The sequence below is a fragment of the Bos grunniens genome, chromosome 17 (assembly GCF_055505025.1).
Source record: "Bos grunniens cultivar Pamir isolate PY7600 chromosome 17, Bosgru_T2T1.0, whole genome shotgun sequence".
Taxonomy (NCBI): Eukaryota; Metazoa; Chordata; class Mammalia; order Artiodactyla; family Bovidae; genus Bos; species Bos grunniens.
In genome coordinates this window covers 37,792,011-37,808,383 of record NC_141181.1, presented here as the reverse complement: position 1 = coordinate 37,808,383, position 16,373 = coordinate 37,792,011, and the positions used below count along the sequence as shown (strand labels likewise).

General features: G+C 38.7%; 1 pseudogene; it reads left to right on the top strand.

The window, feature by feature from the left end:
* Positions 1 to 7,887: 7,887 nt before the first annotated feature.
* LOC147355208 (nuclear transcription factor Y subunit alpha pseudogene) lies at positions 7,888 to 8,816 on the top strand (annotated as a pseudogene).
* The last annotated feature ends 7,557 nt before the right edge of the window (positions 8,817 to 16,373 follow it).

Below are 16,373 nucleotides of genomic sequence, written 5' to 3'. Positions count from 1 at the left end.
CCCACCCCATAATAAGTGTGGACATGCACTTATAGGTCTCAGTAGTGGGATCCATCTTAGAAAAATGTTGCACATGCATCTTGGAGAGGTTTCAAGGATTAATTAGTCAGGTGAAGATAAAGAAACAAGGTAATTGGCCAAAGGTAAACAAAGTCCTGAAAGGACTGTCCTGCATTAGTGATTTACATCACCTCTTTTCTGTGCTCCTCCTCATTCAGGTTGCCTGCATTCACCTCCAGGTATGTCTCTGCCTAGTTTCTGACTTACTGGGCTCCTTGTCATTAGAGAGAGTGACCATACCCTTTCTCTCTGGGTGTGTATCTCTGCCCTGATTCTGAGCTGGATAAGCAAGCTATTTTCCTGTGTGCTCTTCTGTACACTGTGCTGCTGCTGCTAAGTCGCTTCAGTCGTGTCCGACTCTGGGCAACCCCATAGACTGCAGCCCACCAGGCTGGGATTCTCCAAGCAAGAACACTGGAGTGGGTTGCCATTTCCTTCTCGAATAATAAACTTTGTACCTGTTTTTATAACTTTTATATCTTTGAAACATTTTTGCATTCAAATAAGGGCATGAGCCAGGGCTACTTTGCTTCTAGCATCTAGCCCCTGCTGGTCTTGGGGCTAGGGTTCCTAGTTTTCATCCATGTTATCCAGTCCTGGGTGTTCATTGGAAGGACTGATGCTGAGGCTGAAACTCCAATTCTTCGTCCACCTCATGTGAAGAGTTGACTCATTGACCCTGATGCTGGGAGGGATTAGGGACAGGAGATGAAGGGGACGACAGAGGATGAGATGGCTGGATGCCATCACCGACTTGATGCACATGAGTTTGGGTGAACTCCGGGAGTTGGTGATGGACAGGGAGGCCTGGCGTGCTGTGATTCATGGGGTCACAAAGAGTCAGACACGACCGAGCGACTGAACTGAACTGAACCCAAGTTTAAGTCTTAGGCAGGGAACTAATGGAGAAGGCAATGGCACCCCACTCCAGTACTCTTGTCTGGGAATTCCCATGGATGGAGGAGCCTGGTAGGCTGCAGTCCATGGGGTCACTAAGAGTCAGACACGACTGAGCAACTTGACTTTCACTTTCCACTTTCATGCATTGGAGAAGGAAATGGCAACCCACTCCAGTGTTCTTTCCTGGAGAATCCCAGGGACGGGGGAGCCTGGAGGGCTTCCATCTATGGGGTCACACAGAGTCGGACACAACTGACACGACTTAGCAGCAGCAGCAGGGAACTAAGATCTTTCTTTAGGATCACTCACTGCTCTCCCTCCTAGATTAGCAGGTGAGAAAGGACCAATAAAAAAATACGTCTCAATATAGAAAAAAGTTGATATGAAATTTTTACCTTCTTCTCTTGACGGGGGCCTACAGAGAGAGGTTTGGGAGAACTGACCCAATAAGAATTCTCACCCTGTGTTGCCTTCTGCCGTTTTTCCCAGAACCCTATCTGTAGTCACTAGAATAAGTAAGAGTTAAAGTAGAGAGTGTATTTTTGGTATGCCCAAGAATTTGGCAAGATTTTCTATTAATTTTAGTTCTGGTTTCCCTTTATCTGTTTAAGGTAATAGCCTGTAGCAGTTTAACAGAGAATCAAACTTGAGAGGGACCCATGTGCTGGACTTACTTTGAGAATATATGTGAGAGTATTTTAAAGCCATTAGTTTGATGAATGTTTTCTATGGTCATACAATCATTTCAAAGTGGAAGGGCAATTTGTAGCAAGGAAAAAAAAAGTTTGACATCATGTTGGATCAGTTTGTTTTATTATAACCCTTGCATTCTGTTGCTTTTGTTATTATAATCACTAAAATTATGCTGTTTATAGCTTTAAGTATACATAATGGCTTGCTTCTGAGAACCCTGCTCCTTTGCCTGAATGTTAAACAAAAATGTGTCTGTTCAGCTCACAGGGAGACATTCTGACCCTCTCCACCTGTGAATGGCTGCAAGGAAGAAGAAATTAATACATCCCCCCACCCAAGGTTGGCCAAACCAGAAAACATTTTCCAAGATTCATGGTCTTTTTACTTTACTTCCTCACCTCCTCTACTTCTCTGTTCAATAAAATAAACTGGAATACAGACAGTGATAAGAGGGTACTCTGTAACTTTAGCCCACTATCTTCTTGGACACCAGCTTTCTGAATAAATTTGCTATTCCTTGCCTCAACACCTGTCTCCTAATTATTGGCCTGTAGTGTGGTAAGCAGATGCAGCTTGGACTCAGTAACAAATTTAGACCCAAAATTAGAGAAACACGTCCTCAAAAAGAGGAAGATAGAGAGGGAACAATAGGAGCTACCTAGTCTTACAGTTTTTTATTTTAGGTATATATTGAAAATTTGATTTTTCATTAGCCTTTTGCAGTGAAGCTATTTTGGAATTTTGGAGCCTCTAGGTACTTCTGCCCACCAATTAGCACAAGTACCAAAACAGGAGGGAAGGGAGTAAGGCACAACCTTAAAAATTGACATAGCTGTAGGATATGACAGAACCTGGTTCATGATCTTCTTACTTTACTGGGTCCAATTGGGCCAAAGAGTCAACTTTCAGTAGACTTTGAGCCTCAACAAACAATCATTGTAATATATTAGCATCTAAACAACACACACATCAGCACCATGACAGTTCTGAGACCAAACATAAAAGACCCCCAAAAATGGGTGGTGGCCCAATTTCTGGAATTCCTGTCCCTTCCTCAAAATTTAATGGGTAAAATCTTCCCATTCATTAGCCTATGAAATTACTGGTCCCATAAAAACTAACCATGTCATATTTCAAAACTCTGTTGCCTTCTGAGGTGACCCACACTCTGTGGACTGTATTTCTCTCTAAATAAATCCACTTCTTACCTACCACTCCATCTTTGAATTCTTTTGCAGTAAAGCAAGAACCTCAAATTCACTGGGAACAGTACCTTATTTTGTTTGATTTGGAAACATTTGTTTTCTAGTGAATATCTTAAATAATCTTGTCCAGTTGAAACATACCTTATAATAGTACTGTGATTCTAGATTGTATTTTAGTTTTACTTTTAGTAAAATCTACAAGTTTAAATCTAAACCAAGCACATCCTAATTGAAAAACCAAAAAAGTACCCACCAGAAGGACAATCTTTTGTCTAAATTCTGAATAAAGTTGGAGAGCTTGACCAAAAGGAAGGGGCTCAAAATTTGAGAGAGGGCTCACCAAATTACAAGAAGGAAACCCAAAAAGCATTGAGTGCAAGCATCTCAGTGTGGGTACCTCACTGAATTTTGATTTTGAGGCAGTTGTCTCCTTCAAATCCCATGTTTTAAAATCACTGAATGTCAGTCTCGATAAAGAGGTAAACTGAAACAAGTGCAATTTGCCTGATATTATTTGTAATTACCATAGGAATTGCAATTTGGGAAATACATGCTATAGCAAGCTACAGGGGAGTCCCATGAAGGTTTGAGTTCGGCTATATTTATAGGCAAGGAGTGCAAAGAGTGGGAAGCTCAGCCAGAGTCTAAGCAGTAATGATTAGCTTGAAGATGGAAATAAATTCTTCGTGGATGTCCATGGTTTGGGAGATAATGCTTTGTTTTCTGTACACTGAGCATTTAATGGAAATCACTGTCTCATTTCTTAAGTTCAGTTTTTCTGAGAGTGCATGCATGAGATTTTGCATTTCATATTCTCCAGTTCCATCCTAGATTAAAATTCTTTCACAGTATTATTTCTGAAAACAGCTTATATGTATATGAAAAATGTAATCATTAAGAGGACTTTGTATATACATATATATAACAATATAAGTATAGTCGAATCTATGATTTTTCCTGTAGTCATGTATGGATGTGAGAACTGAACTATAAAAAAAGCTAAGTGATGAAGAGTTGATGCTTTGGCACTGTGGTGTTGCAGAATTCTTGAGAGTCCCTTGGGCTGCAAGGAGGTCAGACCAGTCAATCTTAAAGGAAATCATCCCTGAATATTCATTGAAAGTACTGGCTGACCTTGAAGCTCTAATACTTTGGCCACCTGATGTGAAGAACTAACTCATTGGAAAAGACTCTGATGCTGGGAAAGACTGAAGACAGGAGGAAAAGGAAGCAACAGAGGACAAGATGGTTGGATAGCATCACCAACTCAATGAATATGAGTTTGAGCAAACTCCGGGAGAGTCCCAACAGAAGAAACAGATTGTTACCAACACTGTAGAAGTGTCCTGTGTATCGCTTCTTGAAAACAACCCATTTCCTCAAAGTATTCTGTAATTTGCTTACTGCTTTACAATTAAGAACAGTGCTTTTAATTCATTTAAGATCTGTAGGCATTTTTAAAATAGTTATTCACTATTCTTTTAGAAGCTGTCCATGAAATTAATGATAGCTATCATTTATTAAGTCCATAGTATGTGTCAACCTATTCTAACCCATTGACATACAGAATTTCATTTCACAATTACACTGTCTTTCTAAGGTAGATACCTATGATTTCATTTCACAAATGAGGAAGTTGAGTCTTAGATAAGCTAAATGAGTCCTTAAGTTTACACAAACAGGAACTGGAATATCTATTGTCACAGCCAGTGTGGTATTGAACATGAAAATAATACCCATAAAGAAGCACTCATTTTAATTGAAGAATCATTTTGCTGTCTCATGGGAGGCTCTTAGGTAAATTACCAAAGTGAGATATTGAATTGAAAAAAACTCAGTATTTCATTGATTGCATCAGTGGATAGCTGAGTTTAAATTGAACAGCTAAACCTCCTCCCTTGTAATCAGTTTTTTTTTTTTTTGTTTTTCCACTTAAAACATTCACTCAAAATATGCTATGAAACATTATAAGACATTAAAAAAATAAACATTTGACTACAATTTGCTTTCAAACAACTTTCAGTTTATCTGAGACAGGTATAAATGCCAAGTAGATTTGATGTTGCTGTTTTTCAGTCACTAAGTTGGGTTTGACTCTGTGAGTTCATGAACTGCAGTGTGCCAGGTTCCTCTGTCCTCCAGTGTCTCCTAGAATTTGCTCAACTTCATGTCCATTGAGTCAATGATGCCATCCAACCCTCCTGTCCTCTGCTGACCCTTTTTCCTTTTGCCTTCAGTCTTTCAAAAAATTAGGATATTTTCCAATGAGTCAGTTCTTCACATCAGGTGGCCAAAGAATTGGAGATTCAGCTTCAGCATCAGTTCTTTCAAGGATTATTCCGGGTTGATTTCCTTTAGGATTGACTGAATTGATCTCCTTGAAGTCCAAGAGTCTTTTCTGGTGCCACAACTCAAGAGCATCAATTCTTCACCACTCAGTCTTCTTTATGGTCCAACTCTCACATCCATAACAGACTACAGGAAAAACCATAGCTTTGACAATAGGGAACTTTGTCAGCAAAGTGACATCTTTGCTTTTTCATACACTGCTTAAGTTTGTCATAGCTTTCTGCCCAAGGAGCAAGTTTTTTTTTGTTTTTGTTTTTTGTTTGTTTTTTTAATTTTGTGGTTGTAGTCACCATCCATAGTGATTTTGGAGCCCAAGAAAACAAAATCTGTCACTTCTTCCTTTGTTTTCCCTTCTATTTGCCAGAAAGTGATGGGTCCAGATGCCATGATCTAAGTTTCTCTAATATTGAGTTTCAAACCAGCTTTTTCACTCTCTTCTTTCATCCTCATCAAGAAACTCTTTAGTTGCTATTCACTTTCTGCCATTAGAGTGGTATCATCTGCATATCTGAGGTTGATTCCAGCTTGTGATTCATCCAACCTGGCATGTCACATGAGGTACTCTGCATATAAGTTAAATAAGTAGGGTGACAATATGCAACCTTATTGTACTCCTTTCCCAATTTTGAACCTGTCAGTGGTCCCATGTCCAGCTCTAACTGTTATTTCTTGACCTGCATACAAGTTTCTCAGGAGATAGGTAAGGTGGTATGGTACTCCCATCTATTTAAGAATGTTCCACAGTTTGTTGTGATCCACACAGGCAAAGGCTTTAGCATAGTCAATGAAAGCAGAAATAGATGTTTTCTTTCTTTCTTTTTTTTTTTTTTTTTCTGGAATTCTCTTGCTTTCTCCATGATCCAATAAATGTTGGCAATTTGTTCTCTGGTTCATCTGCCTTTTCTAAACTAAGTTTGTACATCTGGATGTTTTCGATTCACATATTGTTGAGGCCTATCTTGAAGACTTTTGAGCATAACTTTGCTAGCATATGAAATGGGTGCAATTGTATGGTAGTTTGAACATTCTCTGTCATTGCCCTTCTGGGGGATTGGAATGGAAACTGGCCTTTTCCAGTCCCGTGGCCACTGCTAAGTTTTCCAAATTCGCTGACATATTGAGTGCAGCACTTCAACAGCATCATCTGTTAGGATTGGAATACCTCAGTTGGAATTCCATCACCTCCACTAGCTTTGTTTGTAGTAATGCTCCCTAAGGCCCACTTGACTTCATACTCTAGATGTCTGGATCTAAGTGAGTGACCACACCATTGTGGTTATCCAGGTCATTATGCCCTTTTCCATATAGTTCTTCTTTGTATTATTGCTACCTCTTCTTAATCTCTTCTGTTTCTGTTAAGCCTTTCCATTTCTGTACTCTATCATGCCCATTCTTACATGAAATGTTCCTTAATATCTCCAAGTTTCTTGAAGAGATCTCTAATCTTTCCCATTCTGTAATTTGCCTTTATTTCTTTGAATTGTTCATTTAACAAGGTATTCTTGTTTCTCCTATCTATTCTCTGGAACTCTGCATTCAGTTGGGTATATCTTTCCCTTTCTCCCTTACCTTTCACTTTTCTTCTTTTCACAGCCATTTGTAAAGCCTCCTCGGACAACCACTTTGCCTTCTTGCATATCTCTATCTTTGAGATATAAATGCCAACTCAGCTCAGTTCAGTTCGGTCGCTCAGTCATGTCCAACTCTTTGCAACCCCATGAATTGCAGCACGCCAGGCCTCCCTGTCCATCACCAAATCCCGGAGTTCACTCAGACTCACGTCCATAGAGTCAGTGATGCCATCCAGCCATCTCAGCCTCTGTCGTCCCCTTCTCCTCCTGCCCCCAATCCCTCCCAGCATCAGAGTCTTTTCCAATGAGTCAACTCTTCGCATGAGGTGGCCAAAGTACTGGAGTTTCAGCTTTAGCATCATTGCTTCCAAAGAAATCCCAGGTCTGATTTCCTTCAGAATGGACTGGTTGGATCTCCTTGCAGAACTAGATAGGTATATTTTCATGCATCAGAAAAGTGCATTTATGTAAATGATGTGAGAGTGAATTTTGAAGTCTAAGTTCAGTGACATCTATTAACAACTTTACTTTCACCATAGTGGGAAGATTTACACACCAGAAGTTAAAAGGTGCTAAAAAAATTAGGCTTTTTAAAAAGAGTCCTCAGAGTTGTTTTACTACCACTACTTTTGTATGTGATTTTGTTAAATGTCTCTAATGTTCTTATGGAAGAACATTTTCTCAGATGTACAATTATAATGCAGATTCAGCCAACCTATATTGATTCAATATTTTAAAAATATTATTATATGTTGAGCAACAGATGTTAAAAAATTATACATAAACAAGATACAGATACTGTCCTTCTGTGGTTTAATGTCTAATAAGGATTAGATATTATATTGCTTAAATATAATCTTATATGCAATATGTCATGTAATTTTGTCCATACCCACATGATTTTGGGAGGAAGGGCTGCTATTTTCCAAAGCAGCGGCAGTGGTGTCGGTGGCAGCAGCTGGAGCCTCTGATTGAGTTTCGGGGTCTCCTACTGGAACCAATCAGCATAGGCAGCAAATTGGGGGAGTAAGGCATGCAGTGCATCTGGCAGTCTTCTAGGATCTTCAGGGTGAAACTGACTGTGAACAGGACTCTGACTTGGAGGGACCATGAAACACTATACAGCCAACAGCAATAGTTCAACAGAGCAGACTATTGTACAGGCTGGACAGACTCAGCAGCAGGTCGAAGGGCAGCCACTATTGGTACAGGTCAGTGGAGGCTGGTTAGTCACATCAACTGGCCAACTATCATGGTCCAAGCTCTTCCTGGTAGACAAGGTCAAACCTTTATGCAGGTACCTGTGTCTGGGACACGGGGTTTGCAGCAGATACAGTTGGTCCCACCAGGACAGATCCAGATCCAGGGTGGGCAGGCTGTGCAAGTGCAGTGCCAGACCCAGCAGATCATCATCCAGCAGCCCCAGACGGCCATCACTGCTGGCCAGACACAGACACAGCAGCAGATTGCTCTCCAGGGGCAGCAAGTGGCACAGACTGCTGAAGGGCAGACCATTGTCTATCAGCCAGTTAATGCAGATGGCACCATTCTCCAGCAAGGCATGATCACCATCCCCACAGCCAGTCTGGCAGGAGCACAGACTGTTCTTATGGAAGGTGACACCAACACAACTAGCAGTGGGCAAGGGACTGTCATTGTGACATTTCCAGTGGCAGGCAATGTGGTTAATTCAGGAGGGATGGTCATGATGGTACCTGGTGCTGGCTCTGTGCCTACAATTCAGAGAATCCCTCTCCCTGGGCCGAAGATGCTTGAAGAAGAGCCTCTCTACATCAGTGCCAAACAGTACCACCTTATATTTAAGAGGAGGCAAGCTCGGACTAAATTAGAGGCAGAAGGGAAAATTCCGAAGGAAAGAAGGAAATACTTGCATGAGTCTCAACACCATCATGCCATAGTATGGAAGTGTGATGAAGGCAGACGATTTTTCTCTCCAAAGGAAAAAGATAGTCCCCATATGCAGGATCCAAGTCAAGCAGATGAAGGGGCTGTGACCCAGATCATCCAAGTGTCCTAACCCCAGGCCATGTAATAGAGCTGATTGAGGTCATACTCCTTGCACTGTTTCCCACAGTGCCAAGGATATTGATCAACTCTTCCAATGGGACACTGACAATCACATTCTGCCCTTTTCTACAGGACAGAAACCACTTAGTTTTTAATAAGTGGTTCAGTATTATAATTACAGGGATGTCTGGCAAATTGAAGTTGCAAGCCTCTGTCTCACCCTTTCAGTCAGGACTTATCTCAGGTGACATTGACATTTCATGGATTGGGACGATGCAAGGGACTCACGCCAGCCCATCAGTACCATGCATAGCACTTGTGCTGACTGGTGACGTCAGTCAGCCATCTGAGCAGAAGAGAACAACCTTCTCAACCTAAACTGCAATTGGCGAAGCTGCAACCCATTACTTCCCACAGATTCTGAACAGCACCTATCCCTCTAATGGAGATCTCAGGCTGACTGATGGGCAGTTTGCATTCAGAGGTGGTTTCCAGGCAAGGCAGCTCCATCTCATGATACAGAAACAATAAATTCTCTGAGACACATCCATCTAATCTGTGGTAATAATAAGAATCTTTTCTACCCAGATGATAGGTTGGGATTTTTGGACTCCAGCCAAGAAAAATCTAACTCTGGGGATAGAGTGATAAAAGATTCAAGCACTAAAAACATAAATTGCTGGATCTCTTAGCTTTCACAAGGTGTAGTTTACTTGTCTGTCTGGTGACAGGTCATATGGGCCATAGTTCTTGCTATGGCTACTTTTAAGATGCTTTAGAGGGTACTGGACCTTGAAACTGCCTTTCCTTAGTAGAGAACAAAATTATACAACTTCTGTGCTGAAGTACTGAGAATATGTATAATAACTCCAAAACAAAGCAAAATTAGAGATTTTCAATCATAGGCTTTGTGACAGTATTTGAGGAATAGAAAGGTTCATGTATGTTTTACTCCAGAAAGACAAAGTGTAGTGTATATACCCTTGTGATGTCATATAGCATTATCTGTCAGTGGAGGGATGCCTGGGATGGATCATTATAATGAAGAGAAAAATTTACATTTATACTAGAAATTTTAACAAGCATGGAAAGGGAAAAGTCTGAGATTTGGTCCTTGACAATTTCTGGAAAGCACAGTTCAGTCAAGCTAGCCGGGACATAATCCAGGTTACCTGCTAGAGTGTGAAGTAGATGATGGCTTCACTCCTGCTGTGCTTTGTGCTGGCCCCAGAGAGTGAACATTCTCATTCTTCCCATGGTAGCTGATTCTTTGGTACCAGTTTCCATTTGTTTCCCTTTTTCTCCATTGGTCCTGTGCAGAAAGGCTTTCACATTGCATCCATGTTCTGGGAATAAAGTGCAGACTGGAGATAGATATTCCTGCAGGGTCAGGAACAGGGCCAAAGCCCCGGGAGTGGGTTGTGCCTCAGTAATCTGTGTCTTTTCTAGATGTGGAACCCTGGGACAACTAAGGTGATATCAGAAGAGTTGCTGTTTTCTTAGAAACAAAGAAAGCTGTAATTCTTTCAAAGAACATTTGGTTTTAATTTAAATACCAAGACTAGAGATATCACTCTAGCTATATTAAGAGGGAAAAGAAATTAAACCCACCAAGGAAAACAGCACAAAAGGAAATCATTGTAATGGTGCAAAATAGAGGTACAGAGCTATGCAGAGAAAGCAGGAAGTGAAGTATCTCCCTACTTGCTTGAGTCAACTTATCTGTCCTGGCTTCCAGATGTCAGGAGGGGCTGACCCTTTGGTGTTAACTTTATTTGGTAAGCCCTAAGTTCTTCAGTTAATAGATTACTAAAAACAATGAGGAATTTTTATTCTTTGGTTTTGTTTAGAATTCTTCAAGATGTAGAGTTCGCAAAGAAATTTCTCAGGCTTAATTTCTAGTACTTAAATCAACAACAGTTCTAAAATGCTATTTATTTGTGTCTGTAAGACTGTACATATACTATCAACCTCATACTACTGCGAGTTTTTTTCTCACAAGTTTGAGTTTTTTTTTTTTTTTTTTTAATGAAATGCTTCAGTTGTCATTTTATCATTGCATTTCAGTTAGCTCATGAGCCTTTTATTGTGGTCATTTTAGCACATAATAACCCACAAAGTGGGGATGAGGTTTGCATTTTTTTCTTTGCTACTAGAAGTTCTTTTATTCATCTGTTCTTGTGACTGTAGTGATGCAAATAGAGTGAATGGATGAATGAATAGTTGGTTTAATACACAGTTATTTTACTTAAGTGGTTTTTTTTTTGACAGGATAATTATAAATGTATATATTTTAATTGCACTGGTACATTGAACATGTCAGTGTCTATACCACTGAACCAACAGAGCATTTTTCTGGCTAATGGATGTCTGGTAATAATGTCTTGATTTTTCTTTGGAACTCAACTACATAGAAGGTTTTTTTGTTTTCCTATTTTTTTTCCCCCTCAGGAGTGGAAGAAGCACAGGTGATTGATCACTGATGTCATTTCAATTGTTATTTTTTAAAATCAACTTATAAGTGCTAAAAAAAATATTTATACTGGAGTAATATTTGTAAAATGATAATTTAAAAAATTATCTGTACAGATACACTAACTTTAAGCAAGACATACAAGTCAGATTTGGAAGTTTTCAACTTTAACTGATGCTATCAATTTAACCAGCAGTTATTCAGATGAAAAATAGTGTAAAGAACATTCTAGGTCAAACAGGAGGTAAAGAGATAAAGCATTTCCATTATAATATAAATCAATGCAATAATTCAAGACATCTTTAAGAAAGTTTCTCACATAGCTAGGTAGATGTATATATTTGTGTGTGTGTACATAACTAAACAACTATATATTTAGTATATATTATGTATATTGTATGCATAATATATATGTATACACATTATTTATATATACACACTATATTTATATACATAATATATATATACATGCATATATATGCATATGTATATATAATATGCTGAAGCTAAAATAAACTCTTCCAAATGCTCAAAGAAGCTTTTTTCCCCTTTTGGCACTTGGTCTTCAGATATATTCATCATTTGACATGGACCGGTGCAACTCTGGTGGCTCAGAGGTTAAAGCGTCTGCCTGAAATGCGGGAGACCTGGGTTCGATCCCTGGGTCGGGAAGATCCCCTGAAGAAGGAAATGGCAATCCACTCCAGTACTCTTGCCTGGAGAATCCCATGGAGGGAGGAGCCTGGTGGGCTACAGTCCATGGGGTCGCAAACAGTCGGACACGACTGAGCGACTTCACTCACTCAGTGCAACTCAAAGGTGATCTGTGAACTATTTGGCTACCAATCTATCTATGATAATATAAAGAGATCAAGCCACTTGAAAAACTGTTTTCAAACCACTTGAAAAACATGCACACATCAACACTCACAAGTGTAACATTCAAGTGTATAACCCCACAGGGCATCACATCACTGTCATTGAGAAGAGTATGGAGTTCAATTCAGAGAAAGATGGAAAAATATGTCAGCCAAACTCAAGAATAGGATCATGTAGCTCCTTTAAAATGTTAACATTTAAAATCTTAGCTACCTGTCTTCTAAACCTGTATAGATATTTGGTTCAGCGTTAATCAAAAAGTAAACTACTCTTCACTCTCCACACCCAATTGCTTAATTTCAGATAAAAGAGACAAAGTGACAATTGCTTTGATTTATTGATGATTTCGTATCATTTTCTTTTTGAGTGACAGTCTTTCCATTTGATAGACTTTTTAGTCTGATTCAAAGCAGTAATTGAAATTACTGTTACAGCATCATCAGAATAAAACATCCAGACATTCTTTGTCCAGACACATTTATTAAGAGCACATTACTTTAACTGTGGGCATGGCAGACAGATGAATTGATATTAGGAGACTTATACTAGCTCTTGTCTCTGTTAACAGAACAAATTATTTCTTCTAAATGTTTTAGAAGTTTCCAGTTAACTAAGGAAGACATTTCTTCTTGTTTGAGAGAGATATTTGATTGAGGCTGGTACTTTTACCATTAAATCCAATGGAAGAAAAGCAAACCTATAGAGTTAAAAGAAAGTTATGGACATAGTTTTAGTACTAATATTTGGAAACAGCCTTTGGTAGATGTCCCATGAAGAGATTGGAAAGATTTTCAAAATAAACTTATTCCTTAAGATAAATTAAGCAGAATATCTGGATTAAGTGTAAGCATTGCTCATTGATGGTAATATGATTACTATAGACAGGAATCTGTATATGACATTTTAAAACACTGACATAAACAAACAAATAGTCCAAATACAAAGAATGAGGAGACTGACACTGCACTGGGGGAAAAAATGTTTTATAGAGGAGGAGAGAATATCTGGTATTTTTGGCACATAGCATCGGCACCTTCAGTTGAAGGTGACAGCCAGCATAAGAAATGGCCCTAAGGATTTAAGAAGCAATAAGAATTAGTGTTCACAGTCTTAAGACTGTTGTTTTGAACAGAAGACAAAGCATATTTAATAATTAAGATAGATCCACAAAATTGAATCTCACTGGATATCTCTGCAATGGTGGGCATATAAAAAAAGGGATTTTAAAGCAGAACACAAATAGATTTTAAATAATACATTGAAATCTATTACAAACTAATGTTCCAACTCCTGAACTCATAAATATTTGGAAAGGTAGTTTTGGATATGAATTAACCTTTCATCAATTTCAGAGATAAAGCTCACTATGAGAGGATTGCTATTTCTTATTGGTGGCATAATTTCATTTTTATCTTCAAGTTGGACAATTTGAAGAATCTGGGTTATACATTTCTTGAAACAATCTTAATGGAGAGAATGGCACCATGGAGTTAAAATCAGCATGGTGGAATTGTGAAAATTTGGGATTCTGAATAAGTCTAAGAATCTAAGATGTGGGAAATTAGTGATTAATTATGTGTATTAGTAATTGTATATAACACATAGGGAGGGTTATTATGCAGGGCTGAATATTAAAGAGGTACTGGAAACAAAATGACTGCTTCTACTTTGAAAACATTGATTTGGGGATATTCAACCAAAAAATAGAAGAACAGTAAATAAAATTCAGTTCAGAGAAACTACCTGTAACTTGGACTTTATAGGTCTGACTATCTTTTTGTTAAAGCTGTCTGTTGTGTTGACTTAGACAAATTTACAAAAGGATAAATACTTATAGGTAGACATATCATTTGAAAACTGAAGAGAAATGCAGCTATGAGAAAAATAAGGGGGATTCTACAACATTATCAAATAAATAAAAATCAACAGGAAGACACTATTAAGAAAATATGAAGGTAAGCAGTGTATTGGGAGGAAATATTCTGTCAAAGAACTGGTATAACAAATATATAATAAAAGTAATTTAAATATATTTAAAATATAATTCTAATTTTTTAACTTGAACTAAATTTACATTTTGTTGTTTGATTTGATAAACATTCTTTTTATCTGAAAATGTTATTCCTTCAGTTGTTTTTGACTTTTTGTGACCCAATGGACTGAAGCCTGTCAAGCTCCTCTGTCCATGGAATTTTCCAGGCAAGAACGCTCGAGTGGATTACCATTTCCTTCTAAAGGGGGTGTTCCTGACCCAAGAATTGAACCCAGGTCTGCCACACTGAGGCAGATTTTTTACCATCTGAGCCACCAGGGAAGCCAAATCAAGCATATAGTGACACTGTGGGCAAAGGCAGTCTCTCATACATGCATTATTTCTTTAAATCTTCATTTAAAATTTATTTTATTTGTATGCAATTACCACAACATTGTGAATTTAAGGTGTATAATATGCTGATCTGATACATTTAGATTTTGCAGTATAATGACCATCACCTCTAAACATGCAATTTATTGATTCCCCGCACTGGGTGGCATAAGAATGAAGTTGTACCTGGGGGTTCACTTCCTCACCAAGAGATAAAGAGACCTTACAACCTGTGTGGGCTTATCACTTTGTCTGAGATTACCTTTCCCTGTTTGACAATCAATGTGTACTCCTTTGCTCTGCTTAAGTGTGCATGTCAAATGGTACCTAATCCACCCCCATACTACTCTGTCCCCTACAGGAAGGGGACAGGTCCTTCATTCTGCTGCACATAAGCTGGGTATTCTTATCTGCTGCCACTGGAGGAGATCCTATGGCCATGGAGGGTACAATACCCTCTACTGAAATTGATCTCGCTCCATTTCTTTGTTCATCCTGTTCTTGACTGTGATGTGTGTTCCTCAAGGACTATAAAACAAGATGTAGTGGGCAGAAGTGTTCAAACTTCTGCTACTGGTTATACACAAAGGATGCCACTTGTGTGACAGATATACCATGACTAAAATGGAAAAAAAAAAAAAAAGACTTATTAAACTACTACACAGGGAGAATTTTTTTTTTTAAGAAAGAAAATAGTTAAGATTTCTAACCCATTAAATACATGGCCTCAAAGAATCTGTGGTATTGTACAAGAAAATCTTGAGTTAAAAATGAAAGTTGGGTAATGAAAGTAGAAGAAACAGACAAAGTATGTATAGATACATTTAGCATATGGGTGATTTATTTTTGTGTGTGTGTGCGTGCATATGTGTGTGTGTGTGTGTGTGTGTGTATGTGTGTAGAAAAAAACGTTTTCTAGTAGACATAGTGGGATGATATGGCCAAGTAGGTAAGGCAATGGACTACTAATCCATTGTGCTCTTCAAGTGTGGGTTCAAATCGTACCCTTTCCAAGCTCTCCAATGGTGGGAGAATGCAATTTGGGGGGCTTCCCTGGTGGCTCAATTGTAAAGAATCCACCTATCAATGCAAGAGATGAAGGTTTGATCCCTGGGTCAGAAAGATCCCCTGGAGAAGGAAATGGCAACCCAATTCAGTATTCTTGCCTGGGAAACCCCATGGACAAAGGAGTCAGGTGAGCTACAGTCCATAGGGTTATAAAAACAGTTGCATACATCTTAAAGACTAAACAACAACAAAATAGACATAAGGGAGATATGATTTTTCCCAGATATACTTTAAAACAAAGACTAAAATAGAAAGTCTTAACAGTGAAATATGTCATAATATTCCATAACATCTAATTATTTAAATGATAAAGATCAAATTAATCATTAATATAACTGCTGCTACCAGTAGAAGAGTAACACAAAAATCCTAATTTGAAGAAATAGTGGTGAAAGGAGCTTTTGGCCCCTTTCCTGTTATTTAAACTAACTCCTGACCTATTATCCACAGAATGCACACAATATCTTAACTGATCCATTGATTCCTTCCCAGATTAAAAGAAGTAGGAATAAAGAATTAAGAAGTTAAAGAATGACTAGCTATTTGACCCCAGCAGCCCGTTAACAATCCTGCAGGTATACCATGTGGGAAAGACAGCACCTGGAGAAATCCTGAGGAGCCAGCCAGCCTGAACCCTCCGTCTTGATCGTTCACTGAGATTCTTTCCCTCTTTTTTCCTCTAAGAACTGTCATGGCTGAACAGTATCTTGGTAATTGGTTTTGGGGACATTAGTCTGCCTTCTTCTTAGGTTTTCAGGCTTCTGATTAAAGCAACCCTTCCT